This window comes from Dermacentor albipictus, chromosome 3 (genome assembly GCF_038994185.2).
Source record: "Dermacentor albipictus isolate Rhodes 1998 colony chromosome 3, USDA_Dalb.pri_finalv2, whole genome shotgun sequence".
In the NCBI taxonomy this organism is placed as follows: domain Eukaryota; kingdom Metazoa; phylum Arthropoda; class Arachnida; order Ixodida; family Ixodidae; genus Dermacentor; species Dermacentor albipictus.
Genome location: NC_091823.1, coordinates 79,366,477 through 79,392,910, shown reverse-complemented (window position 1 = coordinate 79,392,910; position 26,434 = coordinate 79,366,477). Strand labels below are relative to the sequence as shown.

General features: G+C 45.2%; 1 protein-coding gene across 1 annotated transcript in view; it reads left to right on the top strand.

The window, feature by feature from the left end:
* Positions 1-26,434, top strand: part of LOC135919174 (cell adhesion molecule Dscam1-like) — a 283,407-nt gene that overhangs the window by 81,098 nt on the left and 175,875 nt on the right. Inside the window, exon 2 of the mRNA XM_070536458.1 lies at positions 16,558-16,722. The gene's annotated coding sequence lies outside the window, so the exon portion shown is untranslated. The remainder of the gene's footprint in view (positions 1-16,557; positions 16,723-26,434) is intronic.

Sequence of the window (26,434 nt, the reverse complement as noted above, 5' to 3'; positions counted from 1 at the left end):
CTGTAAATGTTGCAAAAACAAAGTACATCACCGAACACATGCGAGCTTTGTGCACACATCACCCTGTGGCTGAATATTCCTAGCTAAGCTTGTCGATAGTGCTTTTGAAGAAACCTGAGAATTTGGGTTTGACCAAAGATTGCTCCATCGACAAGATATCGATGTGCCTTCCACTTTGACGAAAGAAATAGTTTACAGTGTGAATTTTCACACAGGTTGGTGAAGAAGTTTAGTCTGTGCTTAATCAATACGCGAAGAACATCTTGAGGGCATGAATAGCTCGCCCTGCCGTATAATCAGGAACATCTCACAGAAGCAGGTGAGCCAACACCGCTAGCGCCGGATGCGAGTTGTTTTTCACGTCAACTGCGCAATGACTGTTATGTGACAGTTAGTGAACCTTACTTAATCGGAGCAGTGCTCCGCAACTTCAAAACCGATAATGTTCAATAGTGTTTGACAATGTCAACATAGGAACGGCGAATTTCGTCTTGAGAATTATAATTCGGGAGGGTAAAAATCATCACGCGTACCCTCAGTTAGACGAGGAAATCTCGACCTCATTCATGGGACTGGGTGATGTGAAAACCTAAGTGGAGCCTTACTATTAAACCATTCAGTGTGTGTCCGAAGCAAGAGACTGACTGAAAACTGTTCATTAATTGTGGTATTGGTGTGTGCGTGCTTAGGAAACCGGTCGACGTGCCAATATAGGTCCGTCCATTCCTACCACTTATGACATATCATGCTTAAATTTCATTGGAACGAGATCCTGACAGAAACTCAAACTATCTTTCCGCGGATATTTCGATAAGTTCGAGAATTTTTTTACGAGGATTTGTTTGGAGTGCGTAGTAGTTCAAGCCCGATCAAATTGCTTCTAAGAGCAATCTATGCCAAAAGCTCTACCATCATTTACTACTTTATCTATGTTTTCTCTGGTTACATAGTCACCACCCTAAATGATGATGATGATGATGATGACAGCGATGATGATGATGATGATCTTTCGAAACCGGGCACGTACCCTAAAAGGGGGATGCGTCAAGAATTTGGTGGTTTGAACATACTGAACACAGAGGAACAATTTTTTTTTCGTGAACATTTTATTCCCTTCCTCATTTCGCGCTCCTATACACACTCAGTGCTCACTCTCTCCCGTTCTTCCTCTTTCTATTCCCCTTACCCCCACCCCCAGTGTAGGGGAGCAAACCGGGTGCTCGTCTGGTTGACCTTCATGCCTTTCCTGTCCTTGCTCTCTCTCTGTCTCTTTCTCTCTCTATCTCTCTCTCTTCTGCTCGGCAGCTTTAGTCTTACAGCAACCCATCAACACAGTGCTTCAGGACAACAAATATGCCATAACACAAGCCAATTAGCGTGACAAACTCACGAAAAAAAAAGCTAGCGTCTATCTCCCGCCAGCCGGGAGACTTTCTGAAACGAATTTCTCCAGGCACCCAGGTCCTATTGGCGCTCGGAAGTCACGCAATAAACTACCGCGAAAAATTGCCTGTGGGTGTGCCAGAGCAGAACCAAACCTAACCTAGCCTGATGTAACCTAACCAAACTTTACCTAACCTTCCAAAATCCTACGAATAATACGAAAACACAAGTTTTCAGCTAATAATTGAGTGCTTAGCTAAAGGATACAAGATACAACCAACAAAAAGTGGCTGTGGTAAGTGTCGTGTGAGGAAAATTGCATCACTTTGAGAAAAAAGAAAAAGAGAACGTCATCAAATACGGCAGCTCGTAATAGCGAGAGCCCGTTCTGAAACGAAGATTGAAAGGCGCGTAAAAGCAGGAGATAATTAAAGCGCTTCGTGAAATTGCATCCGGCTGTTTACTCGAAAGAAGAGAAGCACCGCGACCTTTCAGGCGGCCGCTTCTTTCGTGGCGTCTGTATCATTATCCCGATGCGCAGCTTTTTCCATCGGATTGTTTCTTTTTTAGAGCCTTGTTAAACCTTCCCCATCTTTCTTTCTCGTTTATGTGGGAGTTCACCTCTTTCTATCGTGTTCGGTGCACCGTAAGCTCCCATGCTTCTGTTGTCACCGGACCTCGAGCTGATTGAGGCACGCTCATGTATCGAAAAAAAAAAAGCACCTTAGCGGCAGCATTATCTGGCGGCACTCTTCGTATGCGGCATTGTTATGGCAGCTTTTGCTCGCCTGTCAACAGCGAGGCGGTGGCTCCCTTTCCTGTACCTCTCTCTCCCTCTCTCTTTAGTTCCCATCTTCAACCATCTCATTTCGGCGTCTTTTGGGTTTCTTCGCTATTTTCCCATGCGTCGTTGAAACCCGAGTACATATGCTGGCATGACGACGCTGCCGGCGTCAATTGCCAAGAGGCGCTCAGCGCCTGTTCCTTTAGCTGGTCGAGTAGCGCGGCGAAGATCTTGTCAGAGCTCGCGTCGCAGGCTGCCGGCGGGCGGGTTGTGTAAACGAAATGCCGTTCCAGCTTTTCAAGGAATCACAAAGGTCCCGAGCTGAGTCTAAGCCCCACAAAGTCGAGCCTGCGCTCCCTGATCACGTGGCCTCCCTCACTCCTCAACCGCCGTACAGAGTGCCCCATCGCAGAGCTCGACGCCGATGTCATCGGGTTGCAGTGCTGACTCCATCCAATCCCGCTTGCCTGCACCTTCGCACCCTCCTCCTTCTCACGTTCCTGTCTGCCTGGCCTGTGCGCCTGCTTGTCTGCTTCCTAACTTATTCGCCTGAATGAACGCCTCGAGCGCTTTTGTCCCCGCGCATGCTAGGTGTTATTCGCGGCTCGTGTCCCGGAAATTGGAGCCGCATTGCGAAGCCTTTGTCAGTTGCTCAGCCCGATCGCGCGCGTGCGGGGGACAAGGGATTGCAGCCGTGCCAATGGGCGCGTCTCGGTTTGACTGGCTGGGAAAATGCGCTCTGCGTCGGAGCCGCAGTTGTGCGGCCTCCCGTTCACGCTCACATGTTGGAGAACGTGGGCGCAGCAGGTGTTGAAAAGAAGCTATTGCGAGGCCCGAAATGTATTGTTTTTACTAGTACCACAAGTAAAAGCTGCTGCCCTTATGAGGCTCTGCGAACAAATTTGGTGTGCATACGTGCGCGTACGTGGACATGTGTGCTGTTTGCGTGTTCGTGGGATCCCTGTGCATATCACATTTCGCACGGCTTACACAGGATATTTCACTTAACTTGAGGCAAAACTTAAATATATGCAAATACTACGTGGCTGGACATAACCAAGGCACTAGGACACTGGTCCAGAACGGCTTCGGTACTCAAGGCCTTAAGGGTTTTGCTGAACTTTCTAAGGACATGCATATTGTGCGACCTTCTTTAAATGTTGTAGCGCGTAGCATCGCGTTACTGTGTGAATTTTTGTTTCCTTTTTTTTCTTCTTTCTCCTTTCATTCCCTTTACCCCTTTCCCCTGCGCAGGGTAACGAGCCGGTACTTACACTGGCTAAACTCCCTGTCTTTCATCCACTTTTGTCCCTCTCTCTTGCCGTCGCTTGTCGATATTCAACTTCCTTTGTTTGCAGTCTTCCTAATTAGATAATTACTCTTAAGCAATTAACAAACTCCTCAATTATTATAAATAGATAGAAAGTGAGAATGAGAGAAGTGTAGGGTTACATAAAAAACTCCCGATACAGTTTTCTGTTTCTTAATGCGTGCTACATAAAAATGTTTTTCCGGGCGTGAAAGGAGCCCCCAAATAAACACCAAGTGCCTCGAGCTGCCAGTCGCGGGGAAATTTGCGGTGTATTCATGGGTTTTTTTCACGCTCGGAAAAAAGCTTTTATGCAGCATTTAGTGAGCAGTCCTGTCACCTCACATCAGACTTTCCGGATACGAGTGCATTATGTCCTTTGTCCATGGACAATCCAGCAAGATTATTGTTTTCATACGCAGTAACTTGACATATGTAATCACCCAGAGTCACCCAATCTCCCAAATTTAAACCAACATGAGTGGTTTTAATTTTCTCATCGACATCATGCTACCTTCGTAAACAAGGATTCTAGTGGTGACGTGGGTAAAGTGCGCAGTGGTGGCATTTACCCGGAAGACAAATGTCTGCATACGGCATATCAATCAACGAACAAGCGCTATCGTCCAGAAGGCACAGCTTCTTTGGTGCTCCCGATTGACAGGGACCAGTCCTGAACTCCTCACGAGAACCACGTGAAAATGCGACTGATTGATATTCGTCATCTGTTTAAGTTCCTTGCAGGAAAGAACTGGGGGGTGTCCCACACAATCTACGTTACAGCGTACAGGGTGTTATTTGTTGGATCCCTCACGTACAGCCTACCTGTCATATTCAACACCTGCAAAACTGTAATGTGCGTACATTTCACAGCATTCAGGCCCAGGATCTTAAGGTATGCCCTGAAAAACCACGCAGTGTGTCAACGGCTGAAACTGCTCCCGTTGCTCAAGATTAATAAATCACGACGCGCATCGCCGTCGACACAATGCGTGCTCATGTCAGGCGCACTGCCCTGACGCCTTCCGACCATCTCGCCGGGCTCACCACGGAAAGATCCCGCATGTAATTTAGCACAACTGTCAGTTCATATCGTGCTTCCCTTACACCGGGGTACGCAGCTGCGGCCAGGGCGGTGTCTCTTCCATGCCGTCTCCTCCATGCCGTCTTGAAGTACACCTCAGAATTCCAGGACTTCAGAAAAAGTCAGATCTATCACCTCCTGCACTAAAGCAACTGGGTCTACTCCTGTAGTACGAGCAATACAGTAGCCACGTACACATGTATACTAACGGTTCGACTTCATCGACCAGTTCTGGTGGTGATGTGTTTACACCGACAAGAGGAGTAACACTGCGATTCGAGAAGACACACGTCGTGACTTCCACGGCTGCAAAACTCACGGCTCTGTGCGGTGCACTTCAATTTTTCGACACAGAGAGTCCTGGTACGTGGGCCTTGTTTTCCAACTCGAGACCGGCTTTACGTTCTATGCAGTCAGTTTTCCGACGCAGAGCTCACGAATAGCTAACGTACGGAACTCGCATGCTTCACGATGGCGTCAAACAGAAAGGCCATGGAATTATTTTCCAGTGGCTACCTGGTCATTGCCGGCCATTGCAGGATAAGTCGAAATGATAATCCAGACAAAGTTGCCCGAGAGTCACATCAAGATGAACAAAGCGTTCGCATTCCTCTTTCCAGGACAGACGCTGCAAGACAGCTTCGTCACCTGGCATACAAGCTCTCTTTAACATAGTGGACCACCCAAAATATAAGGCGCACCAGGTTGCATGAATTGAACACTTCGCTCCTACTCCGACCTCCACCCCGGCTTCACCGACGTGTGGTATCGCTTCTATTGTGTTTGTGGTTAGGCGTGGCTTTCACGAAGGCTTACACTACATTGATTGGAATGACCGACAGTGCTACGTGCGACGTCTGCGGCGGTTAAGAGAACATGGCAGATTTAATGTGCAACTGTCATTGATTTCAGTCGGAAAGACAAACACCATCTATCGCATTGCGACGACTGGAAGATCGGCCGATGTCCGTGCAGGTGATACTCGGAGGCCATCCCCATCGCTCATAGGCCCGCAAAGCTGTGAAGGTGCTTTTGTCTTTCTTGAGGGCGCCTGGCCTCTGTGAACGCCTTCGACTTGGTGCGGCCCTCCGCGGGCGCGGGCGTACTCACCACGCCTTTTCTTCCCCTCAGTCCTCTCTCTATCTCATCTTTATATTCCCCCTTTTCCGTCCCTAATCGTAGGATAGCAAACCAGACGCATTTCTGGTTAGCATCCCTACCTTGTATCTTTATTTCCGCCTCCTCATCATCGTTGTCCTCCTCCTCCTCTTTTGGCATTATCTTCATTCGCCACGGTTTGCAGAAAGCACGCGCACAGCAGTATGAAAACGGGTGCAGTAAAGGGAGAGTTCACTGCAGTGCGCTTGCGCCAACGTCGCCAACAGCAGCAAGTTCTCGGAGCTGAGATCACTACCTACGGAAGAACAAATTCCTTCCGATGCACGCAACCTTGCCTTCGACCGCTACAGAATCGTCTGTTCTGGCCTAAACGGAATACATGCGCAAACGCAGACTCTATGAGTCTTGCTGGTGCAATAATCCAGCGCAAACTGCCGAAGCGCCAAAGCATAGTCACAGCGCAGTGGTTAACACATCCGGTTCCAAGCTGCACATTTCGACGGGACCATGAGATCTTTTCCCGGCGACGATGGTGGGAATAGTTTATAGGCGCCATACGGCGATGGTGAAAGTGAGAAGGCACGCTGAGGAGGACGAAGACGGCATAATGTCGTCGACGTAGGCGTCCAGTAAACTCGGTTTTTGTGCTGTAACTGCCGTCGTAGTGAAACAAAAATCGGTAATGGTGTAGTGGCTAAAATTCTTGTTTTGGTAAGGTGCTGTTTTTCTGGTTCGATCCAACGTCAGATACGCCTTTTTGCGTCACACTATGTCATGCGTGAGACCAAGTCTGACGAACGAACATGACTAGCCCCTTTTTCTTGTTTATAACTACTGAGAGCACACAAAAAAAAATTGTCACCTGTTCTTCCTGCCCCCTTTAACCGTATTTTTAAAGCTACATTACGGGCGTGCTCGAGACAAGCAACATTTCCTGATTTCTACTTTTGACAAGCTATCAAACAATGGAATAACTTGACTAACCGACCAGTCAATTGACTGTTTCATTAACCAATAAATTATAGAAGACAAGTTTTGTTCTGTGCATTGTCCAGAACCGGGAGCACAAGCTCAAAGAGAAAATAAGAAATCCCCTTCAAGGGCTAAGACAACTCCACCTTAGCAACGAAGCCCCCCCCCCCCCCCCCCCCCCACGTTCAAACTCTCAACTTGACGCATTTCCAATCTTAACGTACTTTTTCTTGCTGTGTGCGCAGTCTAGCATGTAAGGAAGTCTCGCCACACTTCTCTTAGCCTCCGGCAGTTGAAGCATGAGATCCTTTCTTTCTTTAAAAAAAAAAGGACTATAGAATGATCCAGTCTTGGTTCCGTAATTACTTCGAAGTAGCGATTTGAAAAAAAAAACTGCAGACACTGCACCCACGTTTCATTAAACGAGGTTTGTTATACCGTAAGGCCCCAAAGTATTGAAATGCCGGAGGAAAAATTGTAATATTAAACGCCCGTGGCAGGTTACTTGCGCGTATTGTCACAAGTTTATTAGTTTATCCTGACATAGGATGGGGGTACTCGAAACCGCGTTTTTCTGGCCGTTCAAGTACAAAGAACTAATGATTGGTAGAAATGGTGCTTTGAAAGCCCTCGCGTCAGCTACAACGACTTATTTTATATCTTATTACGGCCGTACACGCACCGGCATAATGAAATTATTAGCCTTGTCGGCGGTAGTAGTGGGGATCCTTTAATTACCTCGCCTTATTCAAGAGGCCTTGCACAAAGACTTCACGTCACACGTGTACCTCTGCAATTTTAAATATATATGTAAAAGCTCATTTACGCATAAAAATTGCCCGTCGCTTCGATGCATATGCTTCAACGTTTTCTCAATGTTCTGCGTTCATATAATTATTTAAGCAGTCATTTACTTTTTTCAGTTATTTGTCTTTTCTTTGATTAAAATTAAAATTATCTAAGAATTCTTAGTTTGTGCTTAGATGAACGTGAAACAACAGGATACTTTTAGTATGTAATGAATTTGTATAACTTATCGTAAGAGCTTTGAAGAAGCATTATTGTAATGGCATGAGCCGCTAGATCAACCAGTGATAGATCTGTTATGAAATAAATACCTTATTTTTAGTACCATGAGGACTTCATTGTGACATTGGACATAATATAAGAAAGCAAAGACACGTATAAAATGCGATTATTATACAGGTATCCGTACGGGTGTTTATGACAATTTTATGAAAAGAGAAAAAAAGTTAGGAGTTCAGAATTCTGTCAACAAACCGCTTCACTCCCCGTGCTTACCCAAATTTCACGTTAGTATATTGACTCAGTGCGATGGACCAACGTTCATAGGATTCGGTGGCATCGGTTTCCCATTTCGCATGTTCACAACACAGGTGCCCGTAGATGCTTAAGCGTGAACGCACGAAGGGCGCAAGGGGATTAGATTTCTTGAAGACGTGTATGGTGCCAACATTTAGACTCGCAATTTTTATAGACTCGAAGCCGTTTATAGGAGTCTGATTTGTTCCGTAAATTTTTCAGCTAAGTACCACGATTCACCTGAGCGAATGCCTTCAAATAAACTTCGGGTGTTCGTTGAGCACTGCGATTCCTAAAAAATGTATGCCTCCAATAGACTCCAGTTTTCTTGCGCAAAAATGGCGTCCCGTCTTACGAGCGATAGCACTATAGTTCGTAAGACCTTTTCGTTTGGAGCCTCTTATGTGTGGTGTGCGCCTCCGACGTGTCAGATTGCGCAGTATTCCATTCAAGACACTCGAACCATTCTCACAAGTTTTTGTCGCATTGTCGAAGCCTCTTGTGTTACAAATGTCTTAGGCGTGCACCTGCACCTCCAAGACAATCTACATCATTCACCGAGTGCATGCTATAAGGCGCTACAATGCTTTGCCTCAACTCTCACAAAGGTTTGAAGCGCTAATGAAAGCAATATATGCGTATTCATAGCGCAGTTTCATAATCGGACCCTCAAACGGTGTTTAATGGGGATGCACATGAACAGTGCAGGTCCTCAAATGTTTAGAGGACATGGGGTTTTCGAGAAAGAGGTACCAAGCCTTGGCACACATTTTCATATTCAATGTTTCACTGCGTAGTTGTTCTCGCGACCTACACGGTAATTCGTTAAATTAGAAACGGTATGCCTCAGTGAACGATATAAATTATCATTTCTCATAGCACGCATCTCCCGCAAACTTATGTGACTGACTATATACTAGCACCTCCACGTGCAAGAGAATCCTGAACATGATATTCGGCAGTCCTTTCATGGGTAGTATTCTGCAATTGGTCTTTAGATTTTTTTTAGAATATCGCTATTATCGCTGGTTTTTCTTAAAGCTTATCGATGTATTCATTCATTCTGTTCCCGGCGGCAACTTTCTGTGAATGTACAGCCAAAGCTACGGATTCTAAGCACACAGAGACATCTGGAAGCTACGTAGCGCAAAAGAAACCGTACCAATTATTATATTTTCAGTTCTATTTATTTCTTAATAAATAAAAAGCTTACTTTGGAAAAAGGGTTCCATTTTCACTGTTCCAAGTTTTCTGTATTTCTGGTGTCCATTGTCTTGTTTTCCTGGTCCTGTAAACGGCCAGCAAAACGTTGGTACTACTTGGCGTAATTACACTATATATAGCAGAAGCGCTGCACGTGCGAGTGCGTGCGCGTGACTTTGTCTTGCTGCTACAGAAACGTGTTGTCGGGTATAGAGGTTCTCGGATGTGATAAAATCCTTGACGTTGGCAAATTACTTCATGTCTTCTTAGCCTGTCTCCGCTGTCTAACAATGCCAGTCGCATATAACTCGAGGCAACGATAAGTCGAATATGGGTAGGTGCAGCATGCAAAGCTAAGGTCTTAGTATTGCTACTTAACTGAACGACAAACACCTTATTAGAAAACCTTAGAGCGCTATAAACACACAGAACGTAGAAAAAGAACACACCACACCCGTTCACTCATGACTGATGCTGACTGAACTTATGGAAAAACAAATATAGATATATAAAAAATGGACGCATCGCGCATGTCAAGACGAGGTACAGAACAAAGATACATCTACGGCGCGTTTTAACATGGATTAATAAAATTGAATTCTTTGTGGTGCTATAATAAGGATGGTTGGCTAGCACAGTGCGGCGCTCTTCGTGATGTGATAGGCTTCCGAGATTTCCGAGATTTTAGGGTGACAGAAAAAAAAAATGACCAGGTTTTCGAAGATGGGCTTATATACGGACACGATTTACAATGTGAGGCCAGGTGATTCGATGGCGCGCCTTTAAAGGAATGTATGTGCTCTCTGAGGCGTACGTTAACACATCGGTCTCTTTGGCCAATGTGAATATGACCCCAGCTTACGGGAATATTGTATACCGCTCTTGAAACATAATCGACAAAATGGCTAACATTTTCCTGGCTGCATTTTCTATCACCCAATGACGTGGCCTGTGTCCTTCTGTGCACAATGGAACAAATGCGACTAAGGCTATGTGGGGCAGGAAATCCCACCCGAACACCATAACGCTGGCCACATTTTTTTTAGGCCGTTTGAAATTTTATGTATCCAGGGAATACCTTCGAATTTTTCGTTTCCTTCATTTTGAACAGAAGGACGGCGCCTGCATTTGCCTTGCTTTGCTATGCGCACGAGCTTTTCGCAAATTGATGTGATGAGGTGCACAGGGTAACCTGCGGCCTTATTGCGTTCCACTTGCATTCGGGAACTCGTGCATAGCTTGTGCACGCTAGTTTTTTTATCAAGGCAGCGTGTAAGCACCACAGAACATTTTCGCGTTTTACCATATTCAAGTGCCGCAGCGTGGAATCTAAAACCGCATTTACAGATCATGGATTATACTGCCAGCAAACATGATCCGCACCAAAATTCATGCACACGTCAAGGCATTACTCGGCATTACACGGCAGCTAAAAAGTGAATTTTAGACCTATGCCTTCTTTTGTGCCGCAAGGAGGAGCCGAAGTTGCATTGTCGGTGTTGCGACATCTGCGAAGCTCCATGGTGGGTATGGGGAACTTCCACCTCCACCAAATGATGTTACGTGTCGCTGATGGACGAGGCTATTTACAATATACATACATGTAGGCCAACGGCGGCCAAGACGGCGGCCCTATAGCAATCGGGAACACGTCGTATTCCTCCTCTTCAGTGCAGCCACACTGTGGTGGCTGTTCCGCATCAATACTCTGCTCTGCAGCTGAGACTGGAAGTAAAGCCAGATTTTGATCCAGCCTCATGCGTTCAGCACTGGTGATGCGCCTGACTGGCCGGCACGTCTTCGTCGCCGTATGTAGTATGCTGAAGATGCGCCTGGCTAACCGGCAGTATTTCTTCTTTACAAGATATATATATATATATATATATATATATATATATATATATATATATATATATATATATATATATATATATATATATATATATGTGTGCTCCATTAAGACAGGGTTGAGCCATTGTATTTTTTGCGTGCTCAGGGGAGTATGTACAATTGCTGTGTTAGGGGGTGATAGTTTATGTTGACGCAAACAAAAAATTCACGGAAGCCTAGTCTTAAACAGCTTCGCTATATTATGCACCATAAGGCTGTCCACTTCGAAACACATAAAAGTTTGCCGGAGCAGCGCAATCCAATTTAGGCTTAGGCAACTATATGTGCCCCAAGAAGACATTACCACCTGATCATAGACCATATTATGAGACAGAGATTCCTTGACCATCACTCCACCCACCATAGGCATTCAAAGCAATGCGGACGTCACTAGTATGTGAAATCGACCGGCCTCAGTGACTGGTTATAGGCGTGATGGGGGGGGGGGGGGGGTGCAGCCGGACATGCTCCCACTGCGTGTTTTCATCCCTTCCGTCTCTTTTCATCCCTTAGTCCCCTTCTCCCTGCGTAGGGTAGCGGACCGGACGCACGTCTGATTAATCTCGGTGCCTTTCTTCACACTCATCTTCATCATCATTACAGTAGTCATCATCAGAGATGATAAATACTGTAATGACACCGTTGCGGCGTCCTAATTTCCTTCCAAGCATCCCCTGGCCGATTGACATTTTTCCAGACCTAACAATCAGCTACTGCAGGATCGATGTAGAAACTCTTTTGACTTCGTTTTCTACGAAGGCCCAGTGACTTAGCCTGGCACGTGGCTTCCTTGGCGACCACACGAAACCTGACGAATTAAGCGCATGGCGTGATCACGATCATTTCGACCCCATCAGGCAGTGAGCTCCGAATAAGATGAGCGCATGTCTCCCCGCAGGCCGCTTGCTTGAGGCCAGTTCGAGCAAATAGAGGGTGCGTGATTCCAGCGTCATACGGGGGCCCGGTTGAGCATTTCTATCTTGAACTTCGGCCCATCCGCTTTTACTACCATTCTCCTTCGAGACGTTCTCAACACGAAGTTCTTACCGGTCAATGTTCGCGTGCCAAGTCTGACACAAGAAAAAAAGAAAAGTGAGTCATCTTGAGGGAAAAATAAAATAAGAAGCAGCCAGTCCCCACGCTAAGTATAGTTCGCGATGAACAAAACCGAAGGCTTTATCGCAAGCATAAACGAACGCAAGCGTGCCAGCCGGGGCGTACAACATTGAACGGCCTCGGGAGATACCTCATCAGCCCCGTTCCCCGGCACAGGGGTAAGTAAGTCAAGATTTAGGCCAAGCGGGAGATCGCAAAGTCAATAAGCGCTTGGTGAAAGGCCAAGCACGGTACACGTCGTCGGGACCGTTGTCCGATCGGTTTCCGATGCGCTCGAGCGCGTTGTGCAGTTCGGGCCGCTCAGCTCAACCATTGTTGCGTCGAAGCCTTCGGCGTGCGTACTCGGCCCGATCCATGGTATGTCACATGCCGCATCGAATCGTGCATTCATCTGTCCATGAAACTAGATTGCTGCTCGCGACCAAGCTGCACTTCGAGGTTATGTTTTATGTTTGTTGGACAGCGGGGGCAGGGGCGAATGATTAATTATTTATGTAGATTAAAAACGTATGCGTGCAAGCTTCATTTACAAAGTCCGCTTTGAGAGTGCGTGTAGCATCTGTTGTTTAGTGTGCCTGTTCAGCCACCCTTCCATTAGAGTTTCGAGAAAGTTTCGCAGAACTCCTTCGCATGATGCGAAGTGGAGCGATCACGAATCATTACAAATGGACATCTATGTTCTACACCAGGCTGCATGCTGTACCTGGCTTGTCCGAGAAGAACAATATCCCGCACAGAACAGATATGAAGCCATACACGTCACTTACAAAGGAAACTAAAGAAAAAATAATTCCGGGGTATTACGGGCCGAACCACTTCCTAATTGGGAGGCACTCGAGGTGGGGACTCCGAAATATTTTTGACGATCTAGTTTTTTTTTAATGTGCTCATAAATATAAGTACAAGAACATGTTTTTGCACTTCGCCGCCATAGAAATTCATCCGCCATGGTCGGAATTTAACCCGCGACTTCGAGGTCAGCAGCGCGACGACATAGCCCCAGAGATATCACCGCAAGTCACTTACAAAGTGCTGTTTATGTTTACCGAAAGTTACATTACCACACCGTGGTATATTATTTGAAACCTATTCTGACGATGCTGAAGTGACGTAGGCACGATATCTTAACTATATTCTAAATGCTTCCTCTTTTCACAAGATGAAGCTTGTAACATAAGTTAGCAGCGGCAAAAAATAAAACACAACAACATAAATGAAAAACCACCAACAAGAGGACTAAAATGTTTAGTGTACGAAGATGGAAGGAAAAGAAACACGGCTCTTAAATGCATTCAACTAACTTGATGATTGCTCCATAAAAATATGCGTAGACGCAAGAAAACAATAGAGCAACAACAAGCTTCACCACATCGACTTGGCGATAAGGAGTTCGCCGTACATTGTACCCATGCTTCAAACAAGACCCAGAAACCTTCAAAGTGACCAACATATTCGATCCCGTGTTTTCATCGGAACCCTGTTTTGACAAAGCAAGCCACGCAGCTTGTCTATTGGTGAACACGGAACTGAGTGGCTGCGCACAGCTATTAAATGTTTTATCCACATGTGGCGTATGTTGTACCGTAAGAACTTCCCCATTTTTTGATCTTATCGATCACTTGCCCAAATTAAGCTCGCCATCAGGCGTACGCCCCGGGCTTAGCGCATGCCCACTATTAGCCCTTTTCGGAACTATCCCTCCCGGACCATCTGTAACATTCTGTTGTGTTTACCTGGATATTAAAACGCTAACTTTATATGCATGCATGGGTACTACCTGCCTAACTAAACGTGCGTAAAGGCAGCTACACATCTGGCGTAAGCGGTTTATGGGAAGTGGAGCGCGTAGATCGAAGCCGGTAAGCTCACGTAGCGACGTCTTGAAAGACGCACGTCAAGCCACATCAGGCGACGTACATTTCACCATTCTCGCAACACATGCCGGCGTTTGCCTTCGCCACGCGCGCGGGAACGCCGAGAGAAAACGAAGTTTTCGCCTTCACGGCTCCATGCTTGTTGCGTCTTGAAGGAGGCATCGCCCACAAAAATATATGAATTCCGCTCTGGCGGGGAAACGTGGGTTAGGTAGCTAACATTCAATTTTGGCAAAACGGTGCTAAAGCAGACAAGGATCGAGAAAGGTACGCACAGGACAAAGTTTGTATTTGCGTTTTATGAGAAATATGTGATGCACTTTACGACAGACTGTAAAGTTATGGCATATATTATACGTTTTGTCGGCTAATGTTTGTGTCAGTTTTGCCTCCCACATTTTCCAAAAGTTCGATCGCTGTAGTTAAAAGTGTCGCACGTGGCCCCACGCATTCTCACATTTGATTTTAAGTTTAGTCATAACCGAAATTTAGGATCTGCTTATAGCTCATTGCAGCTAGAACTATAACTACGGCACGGAACATAACTAGCTGCACAAACGGCTTGAAAACATGAGAACGCAATAAACGATGTCTTTCTGGCAACGGTATTCCATTTCGTGCAAGCTGCTATGCCAATATTTATCAATGATGCGAACATTATTTAAAAAAAAACGTTGACATTTTCCATACACGCTTCGAAAATGGTGCTCCTCTTATGGACGACAATACGCAAGAATAACTCTCGAAAGCTTCAAATGTCGCCTTTATTTTAAGCTTGCTTGCTTGCGTCTAGCAAGCATAGCGGGGGCTCGTTCACGAATCTGTAGCGCGGAAAGAAAAAAAAACACAATAATCATTGAGTCGGGAAGCACTCTACCAAATTGCACATGCGCTCGCGTAGTCCCACGCAGCATATAATGTCAAGATCTGACAGTAGGGCAGACTTATACGCATGCTTTGCGCACATTCATGACTAAGATATTACGCCACTGGCGCGTTCAATTACCACTCAGAACTATGCCGGTACCCACTTAAAGACCATCTTCTATGCCCAGAAGAAGACGAAATCCAATTTCAGCATGCTGATGTCTTTATAACTGTTCGAGTCACCGGGTTATTCACGGAGCAAGCATTTTCCCAGTTAATTAGTAGACGGTGGTAGTTAAGCAAATAAGCCGGATCTTTTCATAGAGGGAGTGTAGGTATAAGTTCAGCCGTTCTGGAAGACGCTAGAATATCGCCTTGAGTTCAAGTAGCATTGATGCCATAAAAGATGGAAAAGAGTGATATACTTCAAGGTTCTTGAACAATGAATACGCCATTTCTTCTGGTCCAGGCTCTGTACATAGTTACATACAGATACATACAGAAAAATATGCAGGTCCAAAGCAGACGTTGGAATCTGTGTCAAGCAAAGCGTTACTTAAGTGGTGTGTATTCAACTGACAGCGACGAGAATAATTGCGTATAATTGTATAACCACAGAGGTTGCAACCTAAATATGAGGCATTTTTTTTTCTCTTTATGCCCTGCACCGTTCTCGAGCGACGCCGTAATTAAGACGCCAAATCAGGCGGATGCACCGTGCAAGACGTCTACGCAGCGGTGTCACAAGAACGGAAGCGTTGTATGACGCATTTCGAAGGAATAATGGTACTAACGGCAGGTGTATGCAGTATGTGCGAGCCATATCTTAATGAATTAAAGGATTCTGTACCTCTTGAGCCAAGTGAGAATGGGCCAAGAGTACGCAGACGCCCAGTGACACACATCGTATGGATAAATCAAAGTAAAACAGGTAAAACAAGCAGTCCGTTGAATACTATGACCTATTCCATTAAAATATTGGCGTGCTTTAGAGATACCTATGAGCTGTCATTATATTTTCAGGTTTTCATGCTGTTAATACGTAGGACAGAGAGGGGAGCTTATTGGCACTACTTCGTCCGCCCGCACACAGGGGTTATACAAGCCTATTTGCTGGTACTTGCACTCACTATCCACAAGTATATCCGCCGAGATACCGACTGACCCAGCCGCAGCCAAACCAAACTCAAAGAAAGGCAGGAAAAGAAAGCCAAGGAAAGCTTGGCTTTTTTGACCTACTAGATAAACTTGCCAAAGGTTTTCATATCAAGACAGCATTCTTTGTATATAGAAAGGCTTTAAATAGCCTAAAGAACAGGACAAAATGCTGTCGCGATGAAGTATTCGAAACATTCATCTCCAAACTGTCAGTGTTTACTATTGCAACAACCAACGTCCAAAAGATCAGGTTCCAGATCTCGAATGTGGTGGAGCAACTTTCATTCGCCTTTTACTGCTGTTCTTATGTTTTTCTTGTTTTGTTAGTGCTGTGATTGTTCTTGTGATTGCCACTCTTGCTGTGATTATGGCTGCTGTTGTAGTTGTTTAATCGCGCACTCATACACTGATGCTCGAGCCGATACTTTAACAGCCATCACAAATGATTTGGTGCCTCTCTTTCACCTTCGCGCAGTGATCCTGGAAGAGTTCGAGGCGCACGTGCACGATGACTACGTGCCGCGAGGCAACACGGCGCTGTTCCGCTGTCACGTTCCCAGCACGCTGCGACAATACCTCAGCGTCTCCTCGTGGACCACGGAGGACGGCCTGGTGATCGGAAGGCACGAGACGCAGTCGCGTGAGCATTGTTTCATCAATTTGGCTCTGTTTGCTTCATATATATTTGTTATCGCTGATGTTCTTGGCCTTAAAATATTGGTCACGTGCCTACCGTGCGGGACTGGCCAAGACGTGCTTAGCGGTCGCAAAACATAGATGGGATTATTATAAATCGATCAAGATAGCAGGAACAAACAAAGCTTCAAAGAAAAATGGTGAGTGTTGCGTTTTTCTTTTTTATTTAGACTACTGATCCCTTAACTTTGTTCAGCCTACGATCGTAGAACAAAATCGAAAGCAGAAGACAGGCGAAGTTAGAAAATAAAGTCGCAGTTTCGCCCGAAAGGGGAAGCGTCGTACACAGCTATACGAAGTAAGGATGGCAGTTTTATCGACCGTGTGGTGTCAGTGCGCTAAATCAAACATGAACACATCACACTCGATGAGCGCGGACACTCGCTGTCAAAACACTGGTATCAGCAAGCGCGGCAGCAGCGGCGAGCGAAGTGATCTTCGTGCGGTCTATCGCTTCAACGAAAGAGCGGCAAGAACGCAGTGCGCACAAATGTATGAGCTGTGCGCAGATCCATGTTAAGATACGGTGCGCGAGACCGCGCGCGGCCTGTGCAAACTACATGATTTTGCTCAAAAGGTCTGGTGACTTATCGACTTTTGTGGGGTTCTGGTTAAGCATTGGTTCTGGTTAAGGTGGTATGGGTGAAAGGCCGTCATCTAGAATCCTACAAACTGGTGACTTGGAAACTGGAACCTGGGCGGCCACGTCCCGCACGCTAGCATGGGGGTTTGAGGCCATAAATGCTAGAACATCCGTGCGTAGGCTAGGACTCATAGATAGAGTCCTCCGCCCCTGTTTCTTGAAGCTGCCGGTTTCTCTTAGGTTTCCATAATTTCAGACGACAGGCGATGCGTTTGGTCTACCGCCACACTTCCATGACTGATGCACATTTGCGGCCTTCCTCTCGTTGCCGTTTTCAGCTCCCAAGGCAAGGATCATGTTTACCTTCTGTACATTAGAAACATAACGACTGGGACGAAACAAGACGCATCTTTAAACTTTTGTACTGATGTTGTCAATTCGCTTTTATGGTGATAGGCTTTGTGGAAAAAAAAGAACCTCTGTGCACTTTATCTACGCTAAGAGAACAGATATCACGGCTTGTTTACAGCGAACACCAAACGCGGCGTGTTACTTCGGCCGGGGCGCGGCAGATAAGGCATTAGCCCGATCCCGATGTTTTTCTTTATTTCGTTTATTTCATTCTGGCTAACTCAAAGGGAGCTTGTTCGAGGGCGCTGATTTATGAGACGGGTGGGAGCGCAGTCACGTGGTATTGTCCATATTTCACGGGGTTTGTTTAGCAGTCGGAAAAACGTTGTACGCAATTAATACGTCGCTGAAAATCACGCAGTCAGATGTCTCTTGGCTGTGCCTTCAAACGCTTCATTGACATTTTGATAGTTATGATAGTACGTGTCGAGTTAAATAATTAATTTAAAATACCTTACTAAATCTCAGTAACGAAAAAATTACTGGCAGCTACTACACTGTATTGGAGACAATATGCACCAGGTTTTCTTCGAGTAACGCATTGCTCTTTCTTTTTAATCTTGGTGGATGATAGTTAATTGGAACACCCTGTATATATTTATGGCCTTTGCATCCAAGTGACGATGTTTCTATCCCTAATAAATGTTGTAAATTACTAAAAATGTTTTTTTTTTCATAAGCCGTTAGCATTGCTTAAGGGAAGGAACCACAATACTGAGACACATCATTCGCGTGCATTTCAAATGCCATTGATAAAAGACTCTGCGGAAGGGGTCACGGAAGTCTGTAGGTTTTTTTTTTTTCATGGTAAAAAAAAGCCCGGAAAGCAATATGAAGTGAGGTGAACATACAGCAACATATTCATTCTCTAGGCACAGGCTCTACATACATTTAGAAATAATCTTTAATTGGCTACCTCCGTCTCTTTCAAAAATATAATAAGCGTTGTCCTGTGTGTATATATTTATGTATATTGTGTATGTGCAGGGTGTTAACAGTGGAAATTTAAAACAATGTTGAAGTGATAAAATACGGACGAGGCAGCGGCCGCTAGTGCATCTAACGCGCGTGTCCTCCTATTGTCAGGATTTGCAGAAATAAAGCGAAAGTATGAATTAATGCCGTGCAAGTCCGCGCCAATAACGCTGCAGTAAGCAATTAGCCCCAGTAAAATTTCAAGTGAAAACGTCGAGGCAAGTCAAAAGAAACCTCAAATAATGTGGGTGATAAAGCTCTGGTAGTGACACTTTAGGTGCGTGGGGTCCCCTCCGGAGTTTTTCGAGGAGGGGGTGAGGGAACTCTGGAGGGGCCTCGGTCCCCTCCCCCCTCCCTCCCCCTCCCTCCCCCCTTCCCTCCTCCCCCTTTCCCCCTGTAGTCGGCGCCTGTGGCGTAGTCATCATACAGTCGTCGTCATGCTGGCATGCTCGTATACGACTTTGGCAAGTGAATATGCCATAGCAAAGCGGGACGATATCGCAGTATGGCGCATATAGACGAAGCAACGGAAGTCTCCGAACGACCACAATTGATCTTAAATAAACGTGACTTCAGAAATACGTTTTGTCGTCACAGAGCTCGGATGCTCATTGCATTACCTTCGAGGGCCATCGTGAGATGAGTTCTGCCGTAATTTCTGACTAACGGAATTCAGTCGCTGGTAATGAACGCAGACTTTCCTCGTACCGATACTACGTGCTACGAGCACGGGAGAAAAAAGCTGCGGACCTGGTGAGTGTAAACGGCTGGTCGCCCCCGGCATTGTCGTTTTTGATCTCTCCCATGTTGTCGTTTGGAGTTAATGTACGTATTTAAGAATAAAGTAGTCGCAAGTACCACAGAATGAACCTTGTCGTCAACACAGCAATTTGCCAACGCGGTAACCGGATACGGGGGGAAAACAAGAAGAAAAGAAAACGCTATCTCGTTACTAACGAAGGACGGAACATGATACGACGCATTTGCCGCACGAATGAGGAGCTCATCAGTGGCATGAATTGAATGCAATAGATCAATGGGATAATCATGCTCGACGACGCTATAAGAACGCGATTAATCCCACGAACAAGCATGTGCTGCAGGCTGTTCTTCGCATTTTATGCGCAAGGTCAAGAAGAAAACGCTTAGTTTTTCTGTATAAGCGCAATTCGCAAGATACGATAGCGGACACTGGCGTTACATAATTTTCTCAGTGTGTTTTTGGACTAAGTGTGCTCCCATACATCCTTGCCCTCAGGTCAATATTTTATACAGTGCTCCCACATGGTGAATGTTGCCTCAGTGACGCACACATTTACTACATGGTGTGCAAAGTAGCTGCTCATGCTGCAGCTGCAACGGAGGGTACTAACATCCGTGTACTTCGCAAGTGTTTCATGAAGTCGTGATATATAGTCTACAATGCTCGTCTACTTCTCAAAAAAAAAAGAAACAATAAAACTAATATTTATTTCTATTTGCCTTTATGTTTGCTGTTCCCTTATGTTTGTAGCTAATTTGCGCTGGGAATACTTACTGCCAACGTTTCTGACGCATTGCATTGACAGATTTTCGGTAAACCGTGAACATATAAAGGTGTATCAGAAACCCTATAGAAGATAATGTTTCAACGTTGACTTAAGCATCGATCTTGAATTTTTTTTCTTTGTTTTAATGACACGAATAAAGAGACGTTGGCACTAACATATGGTGCCGGCTACTCCTTTTGATATGGACGACGTGAGGATCATGTTATCATGTACTGTCACATATTCAAAATATCACGTAATATTAGATTATACAAGGAAAAGTATGAAAAGTAAAAAGTAAGAAGAATGAAAAAAGTTCTTAGGCAAAAGTCAAAAATTTTGAGCGTGTTAACCGAAGGGAATTCACACCTATACTACCGATTTACTTACTCAGAGCAACGGATCAGTGAGTTGAGTAACAATCTTCACGTTGACTATGTGCATCAGTGCCTGAACACCTGCACCTACCTTACCGGCTTATCATGTTGATGGTGCAAGCACCTAAACGATGATTGTTGAAATTTTACGATCAGAAACCTTACCAATAAAGAATGGTTGTCGTAGATGTACTTTTCGCGTGGATTGCCCACTTTGGTACGCGCAGCGTGACACTTTATGCGCTCTGGTTTCTTTACATTCCGCCTTTTCAACTTTTTTACTGGCCTGCCATTTCACGTTGCCCTGTACTTACGAGCAACGTGTTGGTTTGCTGTAATGGTGGCGCAGCTTCTAGCTGCACGCCAGACAACTAAACAGTCAGTCTTCGAAGTGCAGCCCACAGCTTTCATTTTCGGAGTCTCAGTAGTGAAGAGAAAAAGCAAGAATATAAAACAGTCATCCGAGCTCAACTGGAGACGACGAAATGAGCTTGTAATTATAGAATGAACGACTACCCGTATGCAGCGTTGAATTTTGTACTTCCAGTCATCATGGGTCTTAGCAGCTCATAACTGAAAAACAGAAAGTAGACGTAGTTTCTGACACAAAAAAACTATTAACATTAATAGCGCGATTCACACATAGGTTATCCTGCATGTCATGCATGCGCACTTCTGAAGATTGAAAATGCGCCTGCCGGCGTGTGGAGAAAGGGGGGAGGGGGAGGAGCGGAAGAGGGAGGAGGCAAGATTTTCGCACTGGCAGAAAAAAAGAACGGTTAGATCACTACAGCTCCTTGCATGAAGTAAGCGCTTCTTAGCCTTGGAAGGAAGGAATGCGTCCTCATTAAAAAGAAGGCTAATTGTAGCAACGGTAAGCGAAATGACCCGAACCCACGTGGCGAGTCCTGTTCGCAGCGAAAGTAGGCACCCGCCACTCAGTTGATTGCCGACAGCGTCGCAGCAGATGCTGCTGCATACGCGAACGGCATGACTCGCACCTAATCTCCCCTTGCCTTGGTGGACAAATGAGGACCAGCCCCATAATCATAAGGGGGAGCCTCCAGTGTGACTAACAATGCAACTACGATGGCCGTCATCACCGTGTCGTTAGGCGAACTGGCGAGCTTGTCTCCTCGTACTTTTTTTTTGGCGGTGAGTGTAAGTTTACGCCGTAATTATCTTCATCAGCTGCGCCGTTTTCGTGTTGCTGTTGGCTTTAGACATGACCGAACTAACCTTACGAACCCGAGGGAAAGAAGGAAGTCAGGGTTGAAAGTTGGTACCAATTATCTATTTCTTTTACTAGCAGTCGCTTTCTTCCCCGCTTGTTTTATATACTTTTTTGCTCTTGATGAAAAACGTGATATGCCGAGAAAAGCAATCAACTCGCGCGTGTGGGCAGAGCCTCTCGCCTGCCCGTCTTTTCAATCTCATATTCTGCCTATTATTTGCCCATATTTTGTCTATTAAAGCTGCGTCTTCGTTGTTGTTGATTACTAAGTGACTAATGTTTGCCAGGATGGGTGTAGTAAAGGTCAGAAGATCAGGAATAAAGTCTCCTCGAAAAAGGAAAAAAAAGAATATAAGGCTGAGAAAAAAACCACAAAGAAAAAAACAAAAAAGCACATAAAACGTAGCGAATTAAAGAAAGAAACACGTAGGGGAATGAAGCAAGAAATTTTCTTGATCTTGCTTTCTCCGACAGCGAGTAAAAATATAAATCAAATCACGTGACTATCTAAACAGCCACGAAAGATAATCAGAATTCTGACATATTCCCCAGAAATCAGCGAGTGCATTGCTTTCATGCTGCTTCCTCAGAAATCATTTCAACTGCGTATCACTTTAAACTACATTAAAACAATGACCAGGAAAAATAAATTACCTGTTTCCCACGTGTCATTAAAGGATCGAAAATATTACCTCCTCCGAATCAGGTTGGAAAGAATATCAGCTTCTGTAAAGCGAAAGAGAGAAAATGAAAGGCATGGAGGTTAAACAGGTTCCACCTGGTTCACGACCCTACACCAGACGAGAAGGGGGCAGGAAAACCAAATCAATCTTCTACTTCCTCTTTCATGCTACAGAAAACAGTTCGCATCATAGACAAATCTTATAGCAAGAAGGCAGCCTGATAGTAAGGCCACCCATTTCTCGTAATCATGTTGATTATAGGTGCAATAAGTATAATACGAAGAAATAAAAACTGGTACGCGGTAGTCGAAACAAGAACCAGGAAAGAAGATTTCGTTGCTTGAAAACTGAAGAATAAAATTTTTAACATTTATTCTGAAAGTTCCAGGGCACTGTCAAGAAGGTTACACCCCTCAAGGTGGATAACCGAGTAAATCAGCCAATAACACTCACCCTTACGACCTTTTTGCTTGAGGATGTGAAGCCTAGACCCACTTACACACTTATTCAATTTTAAACGTGAACATAATTTGCAGTGTGGAACGATCAAATAACGCTCAGTGAATATCACATAATCAGTGTCAACCAGCAGCCCTAAAAAGAAATTATATTTCCTTGATTGCATTAAACTAGTCTCTTGTTGTCCCATCTCGAAACAATTGGGCGAGGTACACACATTTCTAGCAGTGCCCTCTGGGTATCCTACTCCAAGTTTGCGTCTTAGGGTAAGCACATAAATTGTCTCGTTTAATGTATTTTACAGTATGTTGCGCGAATTTTGCTTCCCCTTTATTCCTCATGTTGTTGAACTCGTCAGCGATCAAACTGAGAAAGCCGGGGGTTTTTCTTCGTTTTTTTCCTTTCTTTTCTTTTTGTCAAACGCTCCAAGTCCAATGGGTGCGGGTGCGAAGGAGAAATTGAAACCAAAGTAGATGCGTAGGTGCAAAGCGCACAGACGCCTGACAACGCACTACTCAAGCAAGAAATTCATAGAACAAGAAAAGATGTAAATACAGACTCGTTTCGTCGGACGAGCTTTGCTTTACGCGGCTTTGGAGAATAGAGAAGCTTAATCGTAGAGAACAGAAAGAAAACTTCCGAATTCACCATCTCGAAACACAGCTTTTGAGTGTCTGCGCTATGTAGATTTTTCTTTTTTTCTTCCTTTTTTTCTTTCATTGCGAGCACGCCACGTGACGTTTCCGGCAAATTGCAGGATGGAGGTGCGAGGAATGTCCCTTTGCTTCGACACGCAAGTCGCTCGTGCCAGGGCAACTGCGAGCGACAGGCCCGTTTTTGTTCTCTCAATGGCCGTCAAGAGTCGGCTCTTTCCAAGCGGCAGCAAGCAAGGAAGCTTCAACCTTTAGTCCTAAGGGCAGTGTTAAGCGGCTGTCGCATGCACCATATGCGCATTCTGAACTTGTACAAAAAAACTTGAGAAAGAAAACCGTGGGATAAAACAGCAAAATTCGACGCATGCCATATATTGTATGGACCGTTGCTTCTGTTCTTGGCTGTGTAGGCCTCAGATAATAACCCAAATTGTCAGAGTACTGAGTATTGAAGGGGGGCACTTGCCCCCCCCCCCTCCGCTTTCACAAGTGAAGGGGCGCAAAGTATGTCATTTGCCCCCCCCCCCCCTCAACCCCCCCCCCCTCAACCCCCTTCCCCCTAAACACACACACTTTTGAAAGCGGGCACTTTCAGCTGCACGCTTGAAAGTCCAACAAAACTAGAGCTGAAGCTAAATTCGCTTTCTTAGTTGAGTGACCACATAAATCGCACTACGCGACCCTCCTTGGACAGCGAGCATTGTCTTCTGCGCCTTCTCGGGACGCCTTGTAGCTGACGACGCGCGGGATTGACCACGCACTCGCGTTGCAGAGAACGCCTGATGCTGACAGTTCCCTGCCTAACAAATGTCAGCTTGCGCAACTTGCATCATGCACAGTCGTTTTGGGACCGCTATATGTCCGTATCCGAAAACACAATCAGCTTGGTACATTTAGCCTGCAGGTGAGAGAGAGGTCCTAATAAAGCATTATAATCAGCCGCGCCCCACGATTGGTGTGCCTTACGGCATGAATCTCTCCAATGCTATTCACAGCGTGTTTACAGGAGGTATTCAGAGACCTGGATTGGGAAGAATCGGGGATAAAAGTTAATGGAGAATACCTTAGTAACTTGCGATTCGCTGATGATATTGCCTTACTTAGTAACCCAGGGGACCAATTGCAATGCATGCTCACTGACCTGAAGAGGCAAAGCAGAACAGTGGGTCTAAAAATTAATCTGCAGACAACTAAAGTAATGTTTAACAGTCTCGGAAGAGAACAGCAATTTACAATAGGCAGTGAGGCACTGGAAGTCGTAAGAGAATACATCTACTTAGGGCAGGTAGTGAGGCCGGATCCGGATCATGAGACGGAAATAATTAGAAGAATAAGAATGGGCTGGGGTGCGTTTGGTAGGCATTCTCAGATTATGAACAGCAGGTTGCCATTATCCCTCAAGAGAAAAGTATATAGTAGCTTTGTCTTACCAGTACTCACCTACGGGGCAGAAACCTGGAGGCTTACGAAAAGGGTTCTACTCAAATTGAGGACGACGCAACGAGCTATGGAAAGAAGAATGATAGGTGTAACGTTAAGGGATAAGAAAAGAGCAGATTGGGTGAGGGAACAAACGCGAGTTAATGACATCTTAGTTGAAATCAAGAAAAAGAAATGGGCATGGGCAGGACATGTAATGAGGAGGGACGATAACCGATGGTCATTAAGGGTTACGGAATGGATTCCAAGGGAAGGGAAGTGTAGCAGGGGGCGGCAGAAAGTTAGGTGGGCGGATGACATTAAGAAGTTTGCAGGGACGGCATGGCCTCAATTAGTACATGACCGGGGTTGTTGGAGAAGTATGGGAGAGGCCTTTGCCCTGCAGTGGGCGTAACCAGGCTGATGATGATGGTGATGATGATGATGATGATGATGCTGCTGCTGATGATGATGACGGCATGAATTCATTGGATTATCAAAAATTGGAACTGTTTAGTCTCCGATTAGGGATAGCCTACGCAGCGCTGCAGTCTCAGAATTCTATTGCCATCAACAATCTAATCAAACCTCTTACATGTATAACTGTATAATTTCATCATGTATTCACAACTTAGCGTAGATATGCTCTTGAAAGTAACATTGGTCCAACGTGCAGCGCCATATCGATATCAATTGAATACTCACGAATTTTTCTAAAGGCGTGTGTCACTTCTGACTTTGACGATTTCATTTTCAGGCTGTTTCTAAATAAGAGATACACTATCACTTGTTTTCCGGGCGGGAACAAAAACAACAGATATTCCGTGTTTTGAAAAAAAATGAGGGCCACTTTTTGATGACCTAGACTCCGGCCACTAATCGCAGGATATGTAATAAAGTTATCACATACACACACACACACACACACACACACACACACACACACACACACACACACACACACACACACACACACACACACACACACACACACACACACACACACACACACACACATTTCGGTGACGTGTGCCGAAAATGTGCCCTGCGTAGGTTGTTTACGTGTTCTGTAGACGGTTACGAAATGGTCGCTTTCTCACAATTGTTACACATTAAGCACGGCATTTAGCTGTTTTCCCTCGGTATCCTCGGTAAAATATGTGGGGCACGGTGTTTGCTTTTATTCCAAGTAGGAAGCAATGTTCGGAATGACGAGAGATTGTTTATTTTGCGTAGGTTCATTACAGCATTTGTAGCAACTTACACTTTGAAGCGTTCCAGAGTTTCATACTACCACTAGTCTAAATGTTTCCGAGACTCCTAAAACAACAGC